Source organism: Rhinopithecus bieti, unplaced genomic scaffold (genome assembly GCF_001698545.2).
Source record: "Rhinopithecus bieti isolate Rb0 unplaced genomic scaffold, ASM169854v2 scaffold_72161, whole genome shotgun sequence".
In the NCBI taxonomy this organism is placed as follows: domain Eukaryota; kingdom Metazoa; phylum Chordata; class Mammalia; order Primates; family Cercopithecidae; genus Rhinopithecus; species Rhinopithecus bieti.
In genome coordinates this window covers 1,665,120-1,687,828 of record NW_016828382.1, presented here as the reverse complement: position 1 = coordinate 1,687,828, position 22,709 = coordinate 1,665,120, and the positions used below count along the sequence as shown (strand labels likewise).

Genomic DNA, 22,709 nt, shown 5'->3' with positions numbered 1-22,709 from the left:
AGAGAACCTCTGACCACACTGGCATCCTCACCAGGAGTTTAGCCTCCGTAACTTAAAGCTGGAGGGGATGATAAAAGCTAGCAGTTTGCTCTCCCAGTGAAATATGGTATCCCCTCATTGGGATCTGTAGAGCCCTTAAGACCTAATCACCTCATAAAGGTCTCACCTTAATACTGTCGCAATGGCAACTAAACTTCAACCTGAGTTTTGCAGGGGACAAACATTCAAACCATAACAGAGTGGGTCATAGTTCAAGTGCAGGACTTAACTGCTCTGACCAAGTTTTAGATTTTCTTAAATATGTGTTTCTTCATTTGTTGAGTGTCTGTAGGACAATTTCCAGTACTTTTTTTTTTAAATAGTTTTTACCAATTATGTTTGTTTTGCTGTGGAGCAGGTCTGTGCAACTTCTCAAGCTGCCATTTTCAAAGGGGAGCTCCAGTTTGTATATTTTAAGTACAGAAAGAAGGAAAAGTTTTCTGAAGTAATTGGAGTAAAGAATTCTCCTGGATTTTTACATTTTATTCCAACAGTTATGATAAACAAAAAACAAATATTAAAACTTTACAAAGTGTTAGGCATTGTCCTGAGTGCTTAGAAAATATTAATATATTTAGTCCTTCGTAAGATACACATGTTGTTTTACTTTCCTCATCTTATAGATGAGAACATAGGCCCCAAAAGCTTCAGAAATTTTCTCAGATCACACAGCTAAGTGGAAAAGCAAGGTTTAAACAAAGGAAAATTAACTTCACAGACTGTATTTTTTTATTTCACTTTTTTCCCTAGAAATAGATACTTAAAATTTGGTTCATAATGTAAGTAAATTTTAAGTCGTTTTCACTTAGTATTAAAAATTAGTCTTTTTTTTACCTTAAATATTGTTTAAATATAATTTCCAATGGCTGCATAATCTTGTTCCATACTGCCAATTTACTTTTCACTTTCACAGCAGATAGTTCAGCTCATGTCTCATTACCTCTTCACCCTCACTGAAAACAATATTCTTTTTTAAAAAAAGTTTCTATCTCTTTGTAAAATCTTTTCTCTTACGGTTGGTTTTATTTTATATTTACACTCTATTTTTATATTTGTTTCATTACAAAGTGCAGTAGTTCCCTGGAGATGCAGTGGCAAATTACTACAAACTGGGGGAACATAAAACAACAAAATGTTCCTCTCATAGTTCTGGGGGCCAGAAGCTCAAAATCACTTTCACTGGGCTGAAATCAAAGTGCCAGCTGGGCCAGGGTCCCTCCAATGGTTCCAGGAGGTAATCCTTTCCTTGTTCTTCAAGCTTTTGGTGGCTTCAGGTGTTCCCTTAGCTTGTGACCATGTCACTCTAATCTATGCCTCCACAGTCCAACTGCCTCATCATCTTCTGTCTTAAAAACTCCCTCTACCACTCTAAGGACCCACCAAAATAATGCTGGGTAAGTCCCTCTTCTCGAGATTTTTAACGGATTTATTTTGCTATATACAGTAATATTCGCTATTTTGCCATATAAGGTGACAAGAATATACTTGAGATATATACCAAATGTGATCCTTAGCACATTCATTATCTTCCTGTTACATCCTAGACAAATGCCATAAAGCTGCAAATTTTAAGCTGTAGCTCTGAGGCACCTCAGAGAAACACAGTTTAAAAATCATTATCAACCAATCAATATCCAGAATAATTAATTCCCCCTTATAAGAGAATTATCTAAGTCATAGTTTAAAATATGGCATTAAAATCTAAGTAGTATGTTTTGCCTAATCCAAACATTCCTTTAAAAGAAAATAACTCCTACTGGGGCTACAATATGACATAATAAAAAATAGTAATAATTTTTAAAAATAACATGGTACCCTTCTGCAAAACAATAAATCTTTTCTACAACCAAGAATCCTTTTAAATTTCAAGATTTCTTTTAAGTCAATTTAGTTACACACACACACACACACACACACACACACACGGTGTGTGTGCCCGAACTTCCACACAAGCCTGTGCCTGAAGAACATCTATGTTATTTAGTCTGTTCTGGGAGCCATAAGAAAGTTTAGATTTTGTTGCACCAAAGTTATTTATAAGAATTAATCGTTGTAATGTAATGATACTACATTTTTATTTAATATATAATTTCATGCATGCAGATGAGTGTTGTACCTAATAAGGCAGGCAATTTGGGAAATACTTTTTTTTGTGTGTGTGTGCTCCTTCTCAAAATATATTTGAACTCCTCTTTTAGAAAGTGTTTCTATATTACTTTTATAGTCATATGGTCTTTAAAAACAGCATTCCTAAACTCAATCATCAGCAAAACTTAACTCATGTGACATGTTTTTGTTATTACTAAGATTATTTTGAAAGAATATACCACAATAGAGTATATTCTGTACTGCTCATACTGGAGACACTCTAAGAGACAGTTATGATCACTCCATAATAACCTGAGCCAACTAACTCCTCAGTCACCTTTGTGCAATCCATCCCCATGCTACCTATGACCCAAAAGACCTCCTCAAAATGCCTGTTTGATTAAACGACAGCATACCACACCACTTCACCACTATGGCTGAACCAAGCCAGGTGGAAGTCAATAACCTCACTTAGCCATGATGTATGGGAGGACCAGATTCACCAGAATTTAGTCCAGCTCTTGAGAAAAGCTTATTGGGCAAGTTTGGATGCATCAACTCAAGCCACTCATGAAATAGTTATTCTAAATAACTTATCTGATTGCCAAGAGGCCAACATCAGACACTGGGTCTGGGGCCATATCAAATCTGCCAAAGTACTTCCTCATTGTAATGACTCCACTGGTGGGCAGGTAATTATCCCTGGTTTGACCCAGTATTCATCTTCTTTCCTCCGAGAGTGGCATGGGGTACAAGACAATATAGGGTCACCTACACCCCCTTTCTGCCGGTTCTTGCAACTATGTAATTTCTGGTCAGTGATTCCAAGTTGTAAGTGTTGTTTCCTTACAACTTTATCATCCCCTAAGAAATTAAAATCACATTCTATGGTTATTAATGCTGGGATCCACATTTGGTTTTATAAAAATTCCTAATGCTAGTTTAGTTTTTTTAGTACATGAATTTTATGTGTCAATAAAAAATGTTAAAGTAACATGTTAGAAAATTTCAGTCTAGTTATATAATGTAAATAATTTTAAATTTAAAAAATTGATTTAAAAAACAAGGTTTTAGGGGGTATAGCTCAGGGGTAGAGCATTTGACTAAAAAACAAGGTTTTAGAGCTATTTCAAAAATATTTTAAGAATAAAATCTTCATAGGCAGCTCCAAATTTGCTAAATTTGCCACACAAGTTTAAATGACTTGCATAGTAGCATTTAAATTTATATTCTAATGGATATAGCTAAGAAACATGATTAAATGAAGCAATCCTTTCAAAAGTAAACAAAAACTGGCGTTTATAGTGACACAGAAATTCTCAAAGATCCCTCTCAAGAATACAGATACCCTCCAATGAAAAATATTAATAAATGTTAACAGAAGTTAATAAATTAGTGTGTCGAACAATCCATATAACTCTTACAGACATTTCAGTAGAAATGAAATCACGCAATCTCACAAACTGTCATAGCCAATGGGAAAGGGAAAGTGTTTTTTCACCATGAAAGATTTTTCGGGTTGTGTGGGCTACTAGTGATTGCCTCTGTTCCAACTTCAACCTTTCTGCTTGTTTTATGAAAATAGATCTGGACCCTTAAAATACTTTTTCCTAGATAGTCACTCCAGGTGCAGTTTTGTCAAGAGAGGGCACTAGTGAGACAGGGGAAAGGGCAAGAGGAGCGGCTTTTGCTTTCTGGGGTCCTCCTGTGGCATGGGGGCTTCCCCAGTGTGCAGGTCCTGCAGCAAATACAGTTTCTCCTGCGCCCAGCTCCTACAGTGTACAAGAGCCAGCAGCAACCAGCAGGTTCCCTCGACACTCACCCTGGATGGGTTTTTGGTAGAGTGCCCCTGCAAGACACCACCCTAGTAAGGTGGATTGCTGGTAGGTTCCATCAACAAGGTGACTTCCCTGCTTTCTAGTGAGCCTGAGCCAGGCCTTCTCCAACACGATATGGATCTCAGTCCCAGGGGGCCTCTTCTTTGGGCATTCTATCTCAGCCTTAGCAATAGTAGCTCTCAAGTTCACATTATATAATATTACATCTACTAGTCTTATATTCTTTAGAGTCTCTTTACCTCTTACTTACCAATCTCTAACTTTATAGTCTTTTATATTAAACTTTCCCTATTCAAATTATCATGCAGTTTCTCTCTCCTGACTAGACAAAGATTGATATCTGATTCTAGCAAATGAATGTGCAAAAGAAAGCACTGTTTTCTAATTCTTCTTTGTGTACCTTGGGATAAATATTCCTACTTATAATTAATAATACTGATATAAACACAAAAGCAACCAAATTTTTTTTTGTAAAATATTTTATTTACTTATGGCTAAATAACTTTTACTCCCATATGAAAATCAAAGAAAACCAAGTAAGAATGTTTCCTCATTTAATATTATTCACGCATAAGGGGAAAAAATTCCAGTGGAAAGTACTAAAAACATGAAGCAAATAAATTTGTGGAAAAAAATACTTGTCTAATTTGTACATAGCAGATAAATGAAACAATTAGGTCAATTTTACAAACCACTAGAAATGAAAAGAAAAAGATCTCAACCAATGAATGAGCTTCAGAGATATTTTCATTATCTATCCTGTTTTGTTAATGTGAGTAGAAAATCACGTAAATAAACATCTATACAACAGGAGAGATGAAAATCAAGTAACATTAGGCAAGAAAAAGAGTAAGAAAAAAATATTTTCACACCTTATGAAATGGACTGATATGGATAACTGCCAACAAACTATAATTTTATAAGCAACTTAAACTCTGAAGGAAGTCTGTGGTTTTTTGAAATTTTTTATTTTATACTTAGAATTACCTAAAAAGTTTGCCACTCAATATAAAATTTGCAATTTATAAAGCTCTTTTGTACAGATTCTTACATGTAGATAACAATATCAACAAAAAAGATTACTCCCCTTCCTGTACCCTAGATCCCAGATTGTGAACTTCTAGAACAGACAGCAAAAATGTGCATATTAAGTTAACATGGCAAGAAAAAATCTGGACATGAGGGCTATAGTTACAGAATATTGGGAGGATCTTAAAATCTCAGGCCAAAGGAGAAGCTAATTCTTTATTTAAAGGATCACTATAACCAAAGCAAAAACAGCAAAAGCAAAAGCACTGGTTATTAGACTTTAAAACCTGGGAGATTCATTATATAATCCAGAAGCAAAACAAAAACCAACCAACCAACCAAACAACAACAACAAAAAACAGCCCTTAATAACTTCCAGAGTTTTAAAAGTTTAAAACAAACAAAAATGAATGAATTTCCCATGCATTTCAAGGGAAAATCAGCTCTTCCTGCCTCTAGTTAAACAAACTCTTCATAGTTGAAGGTTCTGAGTCTCCAATTTTAGAGATTATGACTGCTTGACAGGCAAAATACAGGTTAAAAATAAAGATAATTAGTGATTTGGTAACAAATTATAAACTCCAACTGGCCACAAGCACTTGAAAGTAATCATTAGTTAGAGTTAGTGGGGTCTGTGATCATGTGATCACAGTTATAGAGAAGTGCCGCCTTCTGTTCTTTAAGTATGCACAGCTAGGACCTTATCAATAAACAAAAAAGAGAAATGGTATCACTGAACAGGCAAAGTAAAACTGAAAAAAAAAATTACTAATGAGTTATTTTCTTTAATTTCATTTATTTTTCCAAAGCACATCCAAATCAGCATTTCTTACAGCACAATGATAAGTCCACTAACTTTAGGTATTGTTTTCTTCTTCTAACAACATCACTACAAAAATAAGTAGGCATAATTTCTGCTTCTTTGCAAAATGAGTTATGTAACTTAAAGTATTATCTTGGCCAGGCGCAGTGGCTCATGCCTGTAATCCCAGCACTTTGGAAGGCCGAGGTAGGTGGATCACGAGGTCAAGAGATCGAGACCATCTTGGCCAACATGGTGAAACCTCATCCCTACTAAAAACACAAAAAATTAGCCAGGTGTGGTGGCAGGCGCCTGTAATCCCAGCTACACGGGAGGCAGAGGTTGCAGTGAGCAGAGATCACGCCATTGTACTCCAGCCTGGGCAAAAGGAGCGAAACTCCATCTCAAAAAAAAAAAAAAAAAGTATGATCTTACTTAACTTTAAAGACAAACACAAAATATAAGCAGTTTTCCATGGCCTCACACACTAATTTGGATTAAATTTCACCTCAATCCTCTTTGCTTGTCAGGTAGCCTATCAATGGAAAAATATTTTGACATAAATTATTTTCTATTTCTCAGCTCTGTGTCTCAGATTTCAGAGGAGAAAACTGAAGACAGCATTTTCTAGAAACATAAACGCTAAGCAGCAGGCAGGAATAATATTGATTATTGGCAGTTTTTGCGGTCTTTGGCTCAAACATTCCAACCCTGATCTCCATGACAAAGTGCTCCTCAATAATCTTGCAGTAAGTGTGGCATCTTTTATCAAGGGATCAGTAGAGAGCCTAAAACACCTTTTGACCTTATATGGAACTTTGTTTTTGAGATGGGGTCTCATTCTGTTGCCCAGGCTGGAGTTCAATGGCATGATCTCGGCTCACTGAAGCCTCAACTTCCCAGGCCAAAGTGATCCTCCCACCTCTGCCTCCCAAATAGCTGAGACTACAGGTGTGCACCATGATGCCTGGCTAATTTTTTAATTTTTTTTTCGTAGAGACGGGGTCTCGCCATGTTGACAAGGCTGGTCTCAAACTCCTGGGCTCAAGCGATCCTCCCACCTTGGCCTCCCAAAGTGCTAGGATTACAGGCGTGAGCCACCATGCCCAGCCTGTATGGAATATTTTTTTTAATGCTGTTTTCAACTGAAATACTAGCAAGGTTTCAAAGGAAAAAGGACAAAATAAACAAAAGCTATAATCCTAAACTTAACAAGTTTTATTTCCACAATTACAACCATATCACAGTTTTAAACTCAATTCTTAAAGGATTAGTATTTTGTTCCATGATTAGAATTTAATGAAAACTTCACAGTTTCTGCTAATTACATAAAAAGATGTAATTTCATCATGGTAAAACTATGCGTATTGTCAAAATTTGTTTCTTATTCAAATATCTATTTGAAAATTAATTTTCAAACAAATACATACTATGAATCAGTAATCAAACTGAAAAAATTTTGGCATGGAGACTTTCACATGCTATTAAAAATGAAAATGACCTGTATTAAGTGCAATTGGCCAAACCAATCAAGACATACAGAAAAATGCTGTCTTCTCTTCCTATAAAACACAGCAATAATTTATCTTATTTATTATTTCCCAAAACATATTGGGGGAAAGTTAACACAGACACACTTAGAGCCAAGGACAGCACATATGTTCTACTTTGCCTACTAAGCTTCAGTGTCTGACTATAGATGCCAAGAATGTGATGCTTAAAAGGATGATCAGGCTCAGCATGAACACATACCATGATCAACTAATTATGTCTGCCACGGGCATAGGAAACACATACATATGTTTTCATCACTAGTATGAACGTTATTAGTTAAAACACATTTGCTGAAGTTTGCTGCTGTAGCGAGTGAGCGCCCACTTGGCAAGTCACCGGGCACATGGCACCAGCCGGCTGTGCCTATACCTGCTGTGCAGAGGCACTGGCAGCTCAGGCAAGGCACAAGAACACAACTTCACAAAGCAACAAAGGTCCACACTCTCATAATCCTCAAACCAATACTACAGCTCTGAGTTTTGTCCACAAAACATAAAAATGTGCCATTTACTCAGATGGGGTTTAGAAAAATAAGTTTTCAACAGCAAACAAGTTGTGTAATATTATTGGAATTATAACTCCATGATTATGATTTCTAAAGAAGAGGCCTGGCTACTACTCCAGGTGTTATTACTATGATTTTACCGAGCCTGCGTGAATTTGATGGAAAATAGTAAAACTGGAAGGACACAGGATTTAAAGAATCAGCAGACTTGAGTTCACAGCACCATGTAACCCTGAGCTATAACCCTGAACTCCCTTAAGCTCATGGAGGCTTATTTCTTCATCTATAAGAATATCTCTGTTGGTTTGCTGTAAGCAATTAAAATACACTCAGCTATTTAAAAGTGTCTTATGAATTTTAAAGTACTGTCCCACCAGGTGGCTATCACTAGAGAAGCCAAATTTTCCTATGGGTTTACTAGATTACTAGCCTTGGATTACTAGAAATGAGAAAGAGCTGGCAGGGCAGTCTTGCAGACACATCACACAGCGAGAATACAGCCCTTTTTATTGGACAGGACTGCCAATAACAAAGGAACCTGTGGAAAACATGCTGCTAATTACATGGAAACCTGGTCAGTTTTTAATTCTGGGAGATATACTCTCCTTTATTTTGATTCTACAAATTTGAATGTAGGAACAGAGCAAGAAGACAGAACAAACTGGCACAGCTCTTAAAACTCACATGAGGCCAGGTGCAGTGGCTCATGCCTGCAGTCCCAGCATTTTGGGAAGACGAGGCAGGAGGATTGCTTCAGCCCAGCAGTTCGAGACCAGCCTGGGCAACAAGGTGAGACTCCGTCTTTACAAAAATAATTAAAAAATTACCTAGGCATGGTGGCCTGTGGTCCCAACTACATGGGAGACTGAGACAAGAGGACTGTTGGAGCCTAGGAGTTTGAGGCTCCAGTGAGCTATGTTCACATCACTGCAGTCCACCCTGGGCAACAGAGTGAGACCCTAAAGAAAAGAAAAGAAAAGAAAAGAAAAGAAAAGAAAAGAAAAGAAAAGAAAGGAGAGGGGAGAGGAGGGGAGGGGAGGGGAGAGGAGGGGGAGGGGAGGGGACAGGAGAGGAGAGGAAAGAAGAGAAGCCTTACATGGAAGGAACATCATGCCCAGAAAAAACAAATCTCGATACTAATCATAGGCCCACATATTTTAAAAATTCAATTCACATAATTAGCAATGATATAAATAATATATGGATATAGTTATGTTTAGGTGTCACGAGTGACATACTGGTGTGAGACTGGATGAGGAGATGATGTCTTTTCCTCCTTTTTCAGAAACACAGGAAGCTGTTTATAGCCACTGAAAAAAGGCTAAATAATGATAGTTCACACAACCAACACTCAAATATTCATTGCCAGTTATACTGCTATTTGAGGAAAAAGAGGAGATTTGGTTTTCTCGCTTTTTAAATATTAAATGCCTGAGAGCTTTTGTTATATCTGTTAAATTCTTAGTAGATGCCAGGAGATGTTCTAAGTGCTTTGAATGTATCAATTTATTTAAGTCTCATAATAATCTTATAAGGTAGGTATCATTATTATTGTTTCTGCTTTTCAGAAGAGGAACTCAGCACAGAGCAGTTATAAAACTTGCCCAAGATCACACACTTCATTAGAGGAAAAACCAAGATTTCAATTCAGAACTTTAACTAACATACTCTACTGCCTAATAAGATAAAGAAAAACAACATACATTGTACCTAACTGTTTCAAAAAACATTTACGACAGGCCTACTACATGCCATGGATATGTTATACATATATCATAGGTACGATATGCACAAAATAAGAAAGCTTTAAAGACACTAGATTTAAACCGAAGTTCACGAGTCAATGTCTTAGTCCCTTTGGGCTGATATAATAAAATACCATAAACTGGGTGGCTTATAAACACCACAAATTTTCTTCTCACTGTTCTGGAAGCTGGAAAGTCCAAGGTCAAGCCACTGTCAGACTCAGCATCGGGTGAGGGCCTATTTTCTGGTTTGCTGATGGTGATGGTGCCTTCTAGCTGTGCCCTCCCATGGTGGAAGGGGCAGTATAGCTCTCTGGGGTCTCTTTTATGAAGGCACTAATCCCATTTATGATGGCCCTACTTTCATGACTCCCCATGACCTAATCACCTCCCAAAGGTCACAACTCCTAACACCATCACATTGGTGATTAGGTTTCAACATATGAATTTGGAGGGGGGGACGGGGGCGATACACAAACATTCAAACCACAGCACTCAGTCTCAAATAATTAATAATGTCAAGTTATCATAATTACTTGACTCAGGTGTTTTTGGGACTGGAGGCAGGGAGCAAGCAAGGCTTAGAAGAGTAATCTACCACTATCAAAAATAATGTTGCTCATCAGGAAGAGGAAAGTTCTGGGAAACATCTGGCTAATCTTTTTGGAAAGCAAGTTCTGAGGAAATTCTTAAAGAGGACTGATTATGCAATCCTGGCTACAGTAAGTACCTACTATTTTCAATGGGGATTTCTTTCCATGAACACATGACTGACTCAGTTCTTAGGCATAACTGGGGCTAACACAAACCAAAATAGCAGCAGGCCTCATCCCAAAGAAACTGCAACATAAACTTACGCCTCGAGAATTATTTTCCAGATGCTGTGGATGTTCCTGTAAGGGTTCCTTTGGTTTCTAAGGTACAAAGATGGACAATTCCTCAGATGGCCTCAGGAGACCGCTCTTAGATCTGCACTGGGCAGAACCCTGGGATTAACAAGGTGAGTGATACCTATCACTTTTGGATTCCAAGGAAGGAAAGACAAAATGGTATGAGGGCCCTTACAACACTTAAAAACGACAAGGGTACTTAGGTGGAGAGGAGCTGTTTTTTTTCTGGTCTTTTTGACCAGGATTGACCCTCTTTTATCTCCTTTCTATCCCCCAGTTCCCGCTCGCCTGCATCTTAGGTATACGGAAGTCTCTCACGTTGTCCCTTGGTTGTGTAAAGGCCCAGAATCAATTCTTCCCTGCCCTCTCCTATCACCAACAATAGAATTGTTCAGCCCAGAAGCATTCCTTTCCCTCCTCACCACGCCCTCCTCTTATTCCTTAAAGTGGCTGAAGTCAAATATAAAGAGGGAAAGGAAATACGCTTAAACTAAAGCATAATCAATTAATCTCCAGTTGGTAATATGAGAAGAGATAATTAGGGAAAGAGCTTTCCTACTGTTTCCCTTAAACCACAGTGCCATCCCCAGGGCCGGGGTAATCAGGAGGGGCAGGTCAGGCAGCTGGGGCACAAATGTATGGGAGTTCCGCTCTCACGTGCTAGCGCTGTGCCTGCATGACCCTGAGCGATGCCTCCTTCTGCTTCGTGCCCTCCTGCATGACTCACTTGCTTTATTCTACAGGCTCTGTGCCATCTTGGTAAAGATGGTCCCAGGGGACAAGAAAGAAAAACTTCAGCTGCTCTCAAGTCATTGCCTATGGAGAAAAAGCCATTGGTTCTACCCTCCTTTCTAATTTAATTTGACTTAAAACTCAAATGCTTTGCTGGTGCCTGACCAACTCTCCTACATGAAAGAGGAACAAATGGTGGAGAGTAAGGACACCTTCTGGCCCCAAGGCCTCAGAATGGATTAGGCATTCATTAGCTATTCCTGGGGCATGGCACGCAGGGGGCCTGGACACCAGTACTATTGCAGGCACAGGACCCTGTGGGCATCAGGATGCCAACCCCTCACCCTCACCCAAGGACCACCACTCTCTCCATCAGTTTTTCTTTTTGAACAAAGAATAAATACGTGGCTATTTTACCCATCTTAAATGAAACAGTCTTCTTCTGATCCCTCTCCACCCACTGATGATATTCCCTTTTGCAGCAGAACTCCTTTCAAGAATTGTCTACACTTGCTTTCATTTTCTCACCTTCCATTCTCTATCAAGCTCATTCCTGCCATGCTTTTACACCTACCATCTAATCAAACTACTCTTATCGAGGTCACTAATCACCTTCACCTTGCTAAATATAAGGGTCAGTTTGTCACTCCTTCCTCCTGATCTACTTTCTTCACTGTCTTCCAGGACACAGCACTTTTTCTTGGTTTTCCCCCTGCTTTACTGGGGTTCCTTCTCAGTCTCCTCTGCTCTAGGAATTTTTAATATTTGAATATCCCAGGTATCAATCATTAGTCCTCTCCTCTTCTCCATTTCTATCCACAGCCTTGGGGATCTCATCCAGTCTCATAACTTGGAAATACCAACGTGGGTCATTTGGAAGTCGTTATGTGGAACAGTCCTATGCACTGCAGGATGCCTGGCATCTCCACCACCACCCATCCACTAAATGCCAGCAACAGCCTTCCTATCATTGCAACAACCAAAAATTCCCTCACCAATTTCCCAAACAGCCCTGATGGCAGAATCACTCCTGCTTAGAAACACTACTTAGAAATAAGGTCTACGCTCCTGTAGGTATAGCTTTATTCTACAGTTTGATCAGTAGAAGTGTTAACGACATACTGAAAAGCACAAAATTCCATCTTGAGTGTGGAATTAAAATTTATTCAAGAATATCCTCATATATCCATTGGTTCTCAGCCCAGATAGTCCTTATCCTAACACGTCGATGAGTTTGGATTTCTTGTGAGAAAAGGATGGTGTTGTGATAGATGGCAGCTAAGCATCCTATAACTTGAAACTTGGGAATGCTGCTACAGAAATCCATTTTGTGGTAAGAAAAAAGATGGGGAACCAGTGTGCAAGAAAAAACACTGGACTGATTTGGAAGTCAAAAGAGCTGGGTTGTAATTCAGGCTCTGTGAATATACAGATATAGCTGCTCATTTGGCAGAGCTTTATCTACTGGCTATGCACCAGGACCACCAAGATGAATAAACGAGTGACATGACCTAGAAGGGAAGGCTAGAGGGAGCATATCAGTCTCTGTGTCTTGATTCCTCTAACTTCAAATCCGAATCTCCAAAGTACCTTCCAAGTGAAAAAGAAAATTAAGATTCTATGCCTCAAATCTGAATCTCCAAAGTACCTTCCAAGTAAAAAAGAAAATTAAGATTCTATGCAGATGCTTGCAATATGCCTCGTACAGCACACAGAAAACACAAACAGAAGCAGACACTATGGTACTAGAGAGCTGAGGTCAAGCCACCCATATGACATTATTTTATGTTCAAATTAGAACACAAATATTACTATAAGAAATTACTGTTATTAATGTAAAAATCACTGCATTTTTACTTCTTAACATAAGAAAGATTTAGAGTATACACTCAAACGATCCTCTGGAGCAAAATGGAATAGAAATGACAATATCAGCCTGTTTTTCTGAAAGCATTATTTGTTGTACCAAAAATAATGTGATCTTTAATCACTGTATCCCTTACATAATTCCCACTCCAATAAGGCAAATTTGCAAAGAATTTACACAGTAAAATTATCTAGTAGCTATAGCAGCTCACAGGAGAACATGCTAAAGGGGATGGAACAACATTATGTCAACTGGCTGGAAACAGTATAGCTTCTAATATCTATCTATATCTAACATTTAAGTGAGAATTATTTTATTTTATTTATTTTATTTTTGAGATGGAGTCTTGCTCTGTTGCACAGGCTGGAGTCTAATGGCTATCTCCCCTCACTGCAAACCCTGTCTCCCGGATTCATGCCATTCTCCTGCCTCAGCCTCCCGAGTAGCTGGGACTACAGGCGCCCGCCACCACGCCCGGCTAATTTTTTGTATTTTAGTAGAGACGGGGTTTCACCGTGTTAGCCAGGATGGTCTCGATCTCCTGACCTCGTGATCTGCCCGCCTTGGCCTCCCAAAGTGCTGGGATTACAGGAGTAAGCCACCGCGCCCGGTGTGAGAACATTTTAAAGTAATATCCTTTTGAAGAATGAGGATGTATTAAATATTTAAAGTCTTGAGATGATAAAGAAATGATCAGGAATAAAAAATGTAACTTTCTACTTACACAGATGTGAGGTTTAGGTTACTCCAAATTGTTAATACTTCTGCTTATCCTCCAACTAGAACTTTATGTACTTATATAAATAATTGTGATCCTTTCAATTACCATATGGCCCAGTGCCACTAAAAGGCTGTTTCTATTAAACTACAGTAAGAATGCTGCTTTTAAGTCAGCCATCCCCTGCCCACACTCGGCTGTACTTGCTTTTCCCCAAACACACTATGCCCCTGTTCCTTTCTGGGCTTTGCGGAGGCTACTTCCTGTGAAAGTAGGCCTCTCTAAAGACCCACTCACCTCTACAAACTCAGCTACACTGACATCAAACAAGAAGCCCTCCTTAACCTCTGCAGTTGAAGGAGCTCCTTCCGCGCTCCCAGGCACCTTCTTCACTCTGCTCTTGCAATATATACAACATGACTATTACCACTTACTACCTACCTGTCCTTCCACTAGATGCTGTAAGCCTAAAGTCTAGGTAATGCCAGGTATGAGTGACAGATTCGCTAGTTAGAACAACTATGAAAGATAATGGTGAAAAGGCTTTGTTCCTTTTACAAAAGATCCAAACTTTGAGGTCTATTACTTCCTCCAGTCTGGTGGTATGTTGAAATTTGATCCCCAGTGTGGCAGTGTTGGGAGGTGGGGCCTAGTGGGAGGTGTCAGGGTCATGGGGGTGGATTCTTCATAAATAGATTAATGCCCTCCCCTGATGGTGAGTGAGTTCTCACTATGAACTCTGCCAGAGCTGGTTGCTGAAAAGAGCCTGGCACCTCCTCCCTCCGGCCAACCCCTCACTTGCCACCCCCCAAAGTATTTCCTCTCTCCCCATGTGATCTCTGCACACACTGGCTCCCCTTCACTTTCCACCATGAGTGGAAGCAGCCTGAGGCCCTCACCAGATGCCCAATCTTGAACTTTTTGAGACATCAGAATTGTAAGCCAAATAAACCTTTTTTCTTTACAAATTACCTAGTCTCGGGTATTCCTCTATAGCAACCCAAAATGAACTAAGTATTGTTAAACTCAATTTTAATGAGTAAGAACTAAAGCCAAGAAAAATGAATGTGACCTCGTTTTTCCCATGTTCCACTATTCCCACACTGTCCCACTCAATGGACAAGGGCCCTTGTTCTCTGAGCATGCACCATGAGTCAGAAACAAGGCGTATAGCTAGAGTGACTACGGATCCTGGTTCACCTGGAACAGCAATGGTTTAAACTGTTATTCTGGTGTAATTACCAATAGTGCCCTGGTTCACTCTCCAAAGTGTCCGGTTTAAACAACTACCCCTAAGTATAAAAGACTGAAAGTCCACTTATATAAACATATATGTAGTCCATGTCTACAGCGAGACAAGCATTTGGGAAAAACAGTGCTATTTTAATAAAAAGGATGACAGTAATCATTCACTGAATTGTTTACATGCTAAGCCCTTTACATATATAATTTAATCTTCAAACATCTACTAAAGCAGATATCATTATATCCAATATTCAAGTAAGGAGACTGGAGGTCTTAGAGACCTAAAAGAGATCTTAGAGAAACCAAGTACTCAAGGACACACAATTAATTAACATGAGAAGCTGACTTGCATCCAGATTAATCATTCCAGATGATATATGGCAATTTCTGAAACTACAGAACACAGACACAGTTCCTTGGGACATCCTGAAGGGATGGGAAGAAGAAAAGATGAGAGATAAGGATGAAGCCAGGGACCAAGAAGAAATTAAGGTTGCCCTTCCTACAATATGAGTATCTTTTTTCTAACTCCTGGGTCTTTGATAGGTCTACTAAGCAGGGTGTGTGTGTGTGTGTGTGTGTGTGTGTGTGTGAGAGAGAGAGTGTGTGTCTGTGCACATATGCACCCATATTTGTCTTTTAATAAAAACCAATGGAAGAGAAAGGTTTAACGTTTAAAGCTTTAAAGGGCAAAACCGAAGACTACACATTGAAGTAGATGACAAAGACAGATGAAAAGCCATTCAACTGATAAAGAAGGAAGATCACAGGGAAACTGTCACAAGTATTGAAATTGGAGGTTCAAGACAAGTTTTCCTAAAATTTCTAAGGAGCAAGTATAGCCTAGCTGAAGTCTGGGAGAAAGTAAAAGAAAGTAGGGGAGACAGAGACAGGGCATTAGCTGATATAATATGGTATTATGTGGCAATAAAAGCTGTCTTTTTCCCATCTGATATCAACCTTAACATGGTGAGACTGTATGTTCTTCAAAGGCAGAAACAATGGATTTCATCTTATTCTAATATTATAACTTTCACAAAGCTCACTTTAGAGAAAACAAATAGTCTTTGCAAAATTACCTTAGTAGAGCTTAAAAACAAACAAACAAAAAAAAGATTTTATATTCTAACCTTGTCTTATTTTTACATTTTCTCTACTGCGTTCAGGTTAATATAGACACAGTCTCAATATCCAGGTATTAAAACCAGGTCACAGAGAATGACTTGAGTAAGATGACAGTCACCGGTGCAATGAAGAGTAGAATCAGTCACAGTCTCACACCTATCAGGTAATTACACACTGACCCCATTTTTACAAACTCAGCCAAATTAAAGAATGCAAACCAATAATAAATGGTCACCAAACTCTCACTAATTCAATCTGCAATCTAGTAATCATATCTGCCTTTAAGATTAATGTGGCAATTAAACAAATTAATCTGTAAAACAAAACAAAACAAAAACCTAGTGTAACACACACACACACACACACATCCCATCCGTAAAAATCTAAAAAGACATAAATACACATGCTATATGTACACATTTCTTTTTCTGCAGAGAAAACCAAGAAACTGCTAATAATGATTACCTTTGGATAGAGGAAAAACAATGAGAAAAAAGGAAATCTTATTTTCATTTCATAACTTTCATTTTTTTTTAACTTTGTAAAGACAAGGTCTCCCTTTATTTCCCAGACTGGCCTCAAACCCACGACCTCAGATGATCCTTCTGCCTTGGCCTCCCAAAGTGCTGGGATTGTAAGTATGAACCACCTCATTTTATACCTTTCACTTATTGTATTACTTTTTTTCAATAAACAATTTATACAATGACTCATACTCTGATTGTGCTAAAAACCTACTTTCCAGAATTTCAGAAAAGTAGAAGGTACCAGACATGTCATGTCAGAAGAGCTCCCCTTCCTCCTCCTCCTCTTCCTCAGCCTACTCAACATGAAGACCTTTCTGATGATCTACTTCCACTTACTGTATAGTAAATACATTTTCTCTTCCTTATGATTTTCCTAATAACACTGTCTTTTCTCTTACTTTATTGTACAAATACACTATATAATACATATACCATACCATATGTGTTAATTGACTGTGTATGTTATTGGTAAGCCTTCTGGTCAACAATAGGCTATCAGTAGTTAAGTTCTGGGGTAGTCAAGAGTTATATGCAGAGTTCTGACTCCATAGGAGACTGGTACTCCCTAACCTCCATGTTGCGTGCAAGGGTCAACTGCAGACTAAGACAGGAACACACTGCTCTTTCTCATTCCCAGAGATGCTGAGCACCACACCTCCAGGAAGCATGATACTGATAATGTAGGCATACATCTCAGTCAAATCATTCATTAATAATTTAATAATAATTAATATACTGAGCTCAGGAGTTCAGTATATTCAGCCCTGCCTAGAGACTGTGACATGCCCCTTGTTATTCAATTCTGTGTATAGTCCAGGCTCAAGAAGTTTTGTTTTTACGTTTGAGACAGGGTTTCAGTCTGTCACCCAGTCTTGAGTGCAGAGGTGCAATCACAGCTCACTGCAGCCTTGACCTCCCAGGCTCAAGCAATCCTTTCATCCTAGCCTCCCCAGTAGCTGGGACTACAGGCATACACCACCACACCTGGCTAATTTTTGTATTTTTTGTAGAGGGAGGGTTTTGTCATGTTGCCCAGGGTGGTCTCAAACTCCTGGGCTCAAGTGATCCTCTCACCTCAGCCTCCTAAAGTGCTAGGATTACATGCCTGAGCTACCACACCTGGCCCCTTGATACATTTATCCTAATGGAAAATGTATTTTTTACTGTAAATATATATGTATTTTTAAAGGCATATAATGAAATCACAGACATCAGGTCAACATTTAGATTTTTTTTAAATATAATCTGTATTAAAATGTCTGATTATTAATATGGTACATACTTGCTTTACATAATCTGTGTTTTAAATGAACACAGGGCCGGGCGCGGTGGCTCAAGCCTGTAATCCCAGCACTTTGGGAGGCCGAGACTGGCGGATCACGAGGTCAGGAGATCGAGACGATCCTGGCTAACATGGTGAAACCCCGTCTCTACTAAAATACAAAAAACTAGCCGGGCGACGTGGCGGGCGCCTGTAGTCCCAGCTACTTGGGAGGCTGAGGCAGGAGAATGGCGTGAACCCGGGAGGCGGGAGGCGGAGCTTCCAGTGAGCTGAGATCCGGCCACTGTACTCCAGCCTGGGCGGCAGAGCAAGACTCGGTCTCAAAAAATAAATAAATAAATAAATAAATAAATAAATAAATAAATAAACACAGTAATTATTTTCCTATAGTTCTACCACTTGGAGAAAATCATCATTAACACTGTAGTATGTTTTCTCCTAGGTTTTTATCCCCCCATACAGTTTTATTTTATTTTATTTTATTTTTTTTTGAGACTGAGTTTCACTCTTATTGCCCAGGCTGGAGTGCAATGGCACGATCTTGGTTCACCACAACCTCTGCCTCCCAGGTTCAAGTGATTCTCCTGCCTCAGCCTCCCGAGTAGCTGGGATTAGAGGTATGAGCCACGACGCCCGGCTAATTACGTATTTTTTAGTAGAGACGGGATTTCTCTATGTTGGTCAGGCTGGTCTCGAACTCCTGACCTCAAGTGATCCGCTCGCCTCGGCCTCCCAAAGTGTTGGGATTACAGGCATGAGCCACCGCGCCCAACAGTTTTTGTTTCTTTTTTTAAAGGTTATAATATATTATGTCCTGATAATGTCACTTTTCAGGTTATCATTTTTACATTTCATTGAAGAGTTTAAAAAATCTATAGATAAGCAGGTAGATAAACTCTTTTATTGGCTGCATAATAGTCTGCCTTCTAGTCGCACTGTATGCGCATTCTTATCTTACTTCTCCCACTGCCAAAACTGGGAATTACAGAGGTCTGCAATATCCCTAATGAACACAGATGCGAAAATCCTCAACTACACATGAGCCCACTGAACTCAACAGCACATCAAAAAGATAATCCATTATGATCAAATGGGTTTTATATCAGGCATGCAACGATGGTTCAACATATGCAAATCAACAAATGTAATACATCACCTAAACAGAATCAAGGATAAAAACCATATGATCATCTCAATAGACACAGAAACAGCATTTGATAAAATTTAATATCCCTTCACGATAAAAACATCAACAAACTAGGCACAGAAGGAACACACCATACATGGGGAAAGGACACACTCTTCAATATATGGTGCTGAGAAATTAAATAGCTGAATGTAGATGAATGAAACTGGATCCCTGTCACCATATATAAAAATCAACTACAGATGAATGAGTTACATTTATGTATATGTTATTTATATGTGTGTCATGTATATGTTTTTGAATCTGCAATAATACAACATGCTAAAATTAATAATGGTCATGTACTATAAACCCACACTAACATCATACTAAATGAGGAAAATTGAAAGCATTTTCTCCCAAAAACTGGAACAAGACAAGGATGCCTACTTTCACCACTCCTATTCAACATAATACTGGAGGTTCTAGCCAGAGAAATAAGGCAAGAGAAATAAATAAAATACATCCAAGGGTGTGCATGGTGGCTCACAACTGTAATCCCAGCACTTTGGGAGGCCAAGGCAGGTGAAGAGCTTGACCTCAGGAGTTCAAGACTAGCTGGGTAACATGGCAGAACCCCATCTCTGCAAAAAATACAAAAATTAGCCAGGTGTGGTGGCACACCCCTGTGGTGCCAGATACTCAGGAGTCTGAGGTAGGAGGATTGCTTGAGCCCCAGAGGCCGAGACTGCAGTAAGCTGAGTGTGCCACTGTACTCTAGCCTGGATGACAGAGCAAGACTCTGTCTCAAAAAAATAATAAAAAAGAAAAAAAGAAATAAAAGGACAAATTAAAAAATTACAAAAGGGGAAGCCAACTTATCCTTATTTGCTGATATTACCTTATATCTAGAAAAACCTAAAGACTCCACCAAAAAACTCTTCAGACTTGATAAATGATTCATGAAGTTACAGGATACAAAATCATTGTACAAAAACAAAGAGTGTTTCTACACATCAATAATGATTGAACTGAGGAAGAAATCAAGAAGCCAAACCTCATGTACAATAGCAAGAAAACAAAATACCTAGAAATAAATTTAACCAAGGAGGTGAAAGATCTCTATGAGGAAAACTATAAAAACTGAGAATGACCCAAACAAAAACATCCCATGCTCATGGATGGGAAGAATTATTATCATTAAAATGCCCATACTGCCCAAAGCAATCTACAGAGTCAGTGCAATCCCTATAGAAACACCAACATCATTTTTCACAGAACTAGAAAAAACAATCCTAAAACTCTTCTGTAACCAAGGAAGAGCTTAAATAGCTAAAGTAATCCTCAGTAAAAAGAACAAAGCTGAAGGCATCACATTAACTGACTTCAAAACATACTACAAAGTCATAGTAACCAAAACAGCATGGTACTGGTATAAAACCAGACACACAGATCAATGGAACAGAATAGAGAACCCAGAAGTAAAGCCACATATTTGCAGCCAGCTAATCTTTGACAAAGCCAACAAGGACATACACGGGTAAAGGACACCCTCTTCAATATATGGTGCTGGGAAATTAACCAAGTGTAGATGAATGAAACTGGACCCCTATCTGTCACCATATATAAAAATCAACTCTAAATGAATGAGTTCCATTTATGTATAGGTTATTTATATTTGTGTCATGTATATGTTTTTGAATCTTCAATAATATAATGTGCTAAATATTTTTTGTTAAGTATTAAAAATGAACAAATCATTAAGCCTACATCAATGTGTATTCTTTTTTAAAATGTCCACTAAGGGTCACAAATAAATTTTTTAAATTAGGTACTGATTTTTTTTTTGAGACAGAGTTTCGCTCTGTTGCTCAGGCTGGAGTACAATGGCATGATCTCTGCTCACTGCAACCTCCACCTCCAGGGTTCAAGTGATTCTCCTGCCTCAGCCTCCTGAGTAGCTGAAATTACAGGTGCACACCACCACACTCAGTTAATTTTTTGTATTTTTAGTAGAGATGGGGTTTCACCATGTTGGTCAGGCCGGTCTCAATCTCCTGACCTCGTGATCCACCCGACTTGGCCTCCCAAAGTGCTGGGATTACAGGCGTGAACCACTGTGTCTGGCCAATAATTTTTTATATAATACGGGTATTAACTCTATTTGGTTTTCGTTTGTTTTTGAGACTGAGTTTCGCTCTTTCACCCAGGCTGGAGTGCAGTGATGCAATCTCAGCTCACTGTACCCTCCACCCAGCCGGTTCAAGCAATTCTCCTGCCTCAGCCTCCCAATTAGCTGGGATTATACGTGCCCGCCACCATGCCCGGCTAATTTTTGTATTTTTACTAGAGACAGGGTTTTGCCATGTTGGCCAGGCTGGTGATCTACCTGCCTTGGCCTTCCAAAGTGCTGGGATTACAGGCATGAGCCACTGTGCCCGACCAACTCTATTTGTTATATATTGTAATTATATACTATGTCATACAGTCATGCACTGCATAACAATGTTTTAGTCAATGACGGACCACATATAGCCCCATTAGATTACACTGGATCCGAATAATTCCTATTGGCCTAGTGATGGCGTAGCCATCATAGCATTGCAGTACAATGCATTCATTACTCAAGTGTCTCTGGTGATGCTGGTGTAAGCAAACTCATTGCACTGCCAGTCTTGGAAGACAACAGCACTGACAATTATGTACAATGCATAATATTTGAAAATGATAATAAATGACTATGTTTCCAGTTTGTGTATTTACTATACCCTTAATCCATACTTTAAAGGGTATTTCTACCTTTTTTTTTTTTTTTAAGTTAACTGTAAAAACCTCAGGCAGGTCCTTCAGGACATATTCCAGAAGAAGGCATTGTTATCATAGGCGATGACAGCTCTATGGGTGTTATGGCCCCTGAAGACCTTCCAATACAAGATGTGGAGGTGAAAAGTGATATTGGTAATCTTGACCCTGTGTAGGCCTAGGCTAAAATGTGTGTTTGTGTCTTAGTTTTTAACAAGAAAGTTTGAAAAGAAATAATTTTAAAAATAGAAAAAAGCTTACAGAACAGGAATATAAATAAAACATTTGCACAGCTGTACAATGTATTTGTATTTTAAGCTAAGTGTTATTACAAAAGAATCAAAAAGTTAAAATTTAAAAGTTCATAAAGTAAAAAAGTTACATAGTAAGCTAAGGTTAATTTCATATTAAAGAATAAAAATTATTAATAGGCAGGGCACAGTGGATAAAAATTTTTAATTTTTAAAAATTAAAAATAGGCCTGTTATCCCACCTCTTCGGGAGGCTGAGGAAGGTGGATTGCTTGAGCCCAGGATTTCGACACCAGCCTGGGCAACATAGTGAGACCTTGTTTCTACAAAAAAAAAAAAAATTAAAAATTAGCTGGGTATGGTAGAATGTACTTTTAAAACATTAAAAATTAGCTGGGTGTGGTGAAATGCACTTGTAGTCCCAGCTACTTGATAGGTTGAAGCAGGCGGATCACTTGAGCCCAGGAGGTCAAGGCTTCAGTGAGCTGTGACAATGCCACTGCATTCCAGTCTGGGTGACAGAGAACCCAGTCTCAAAAAAAAG

General features: G+C 38.8%; 1 protein-coding gene and 1 long non-coding RNA gene across 3 annotated transcripts in view; one reads left to right on the top strand and one right to left on the bottom strand.

Annotated features, from left to right (window-relative positions):
- The window catches only part of RASSF8 (Ras association domain family member 8), a 121,237-nt gene that overhangs the window by 54,269 nt on the left and 44,259 nt on the right, over positions 1-22,709 (bottom strand). The gene's annotated exons all lie outside the window — the stretch shown is intronic.
- On the top strand, positions 10,053-12,695 carry LOC108523752 (uncharacterized). The gene is made up of 3 exons (XR_001883885.1): positions 10,053-10,322; positions 10,479-10,600; positions 12,045-12,695. It is a non-coding gene; the product is annotated as an uncharacterized LOC108523752 (long non-coding RNA).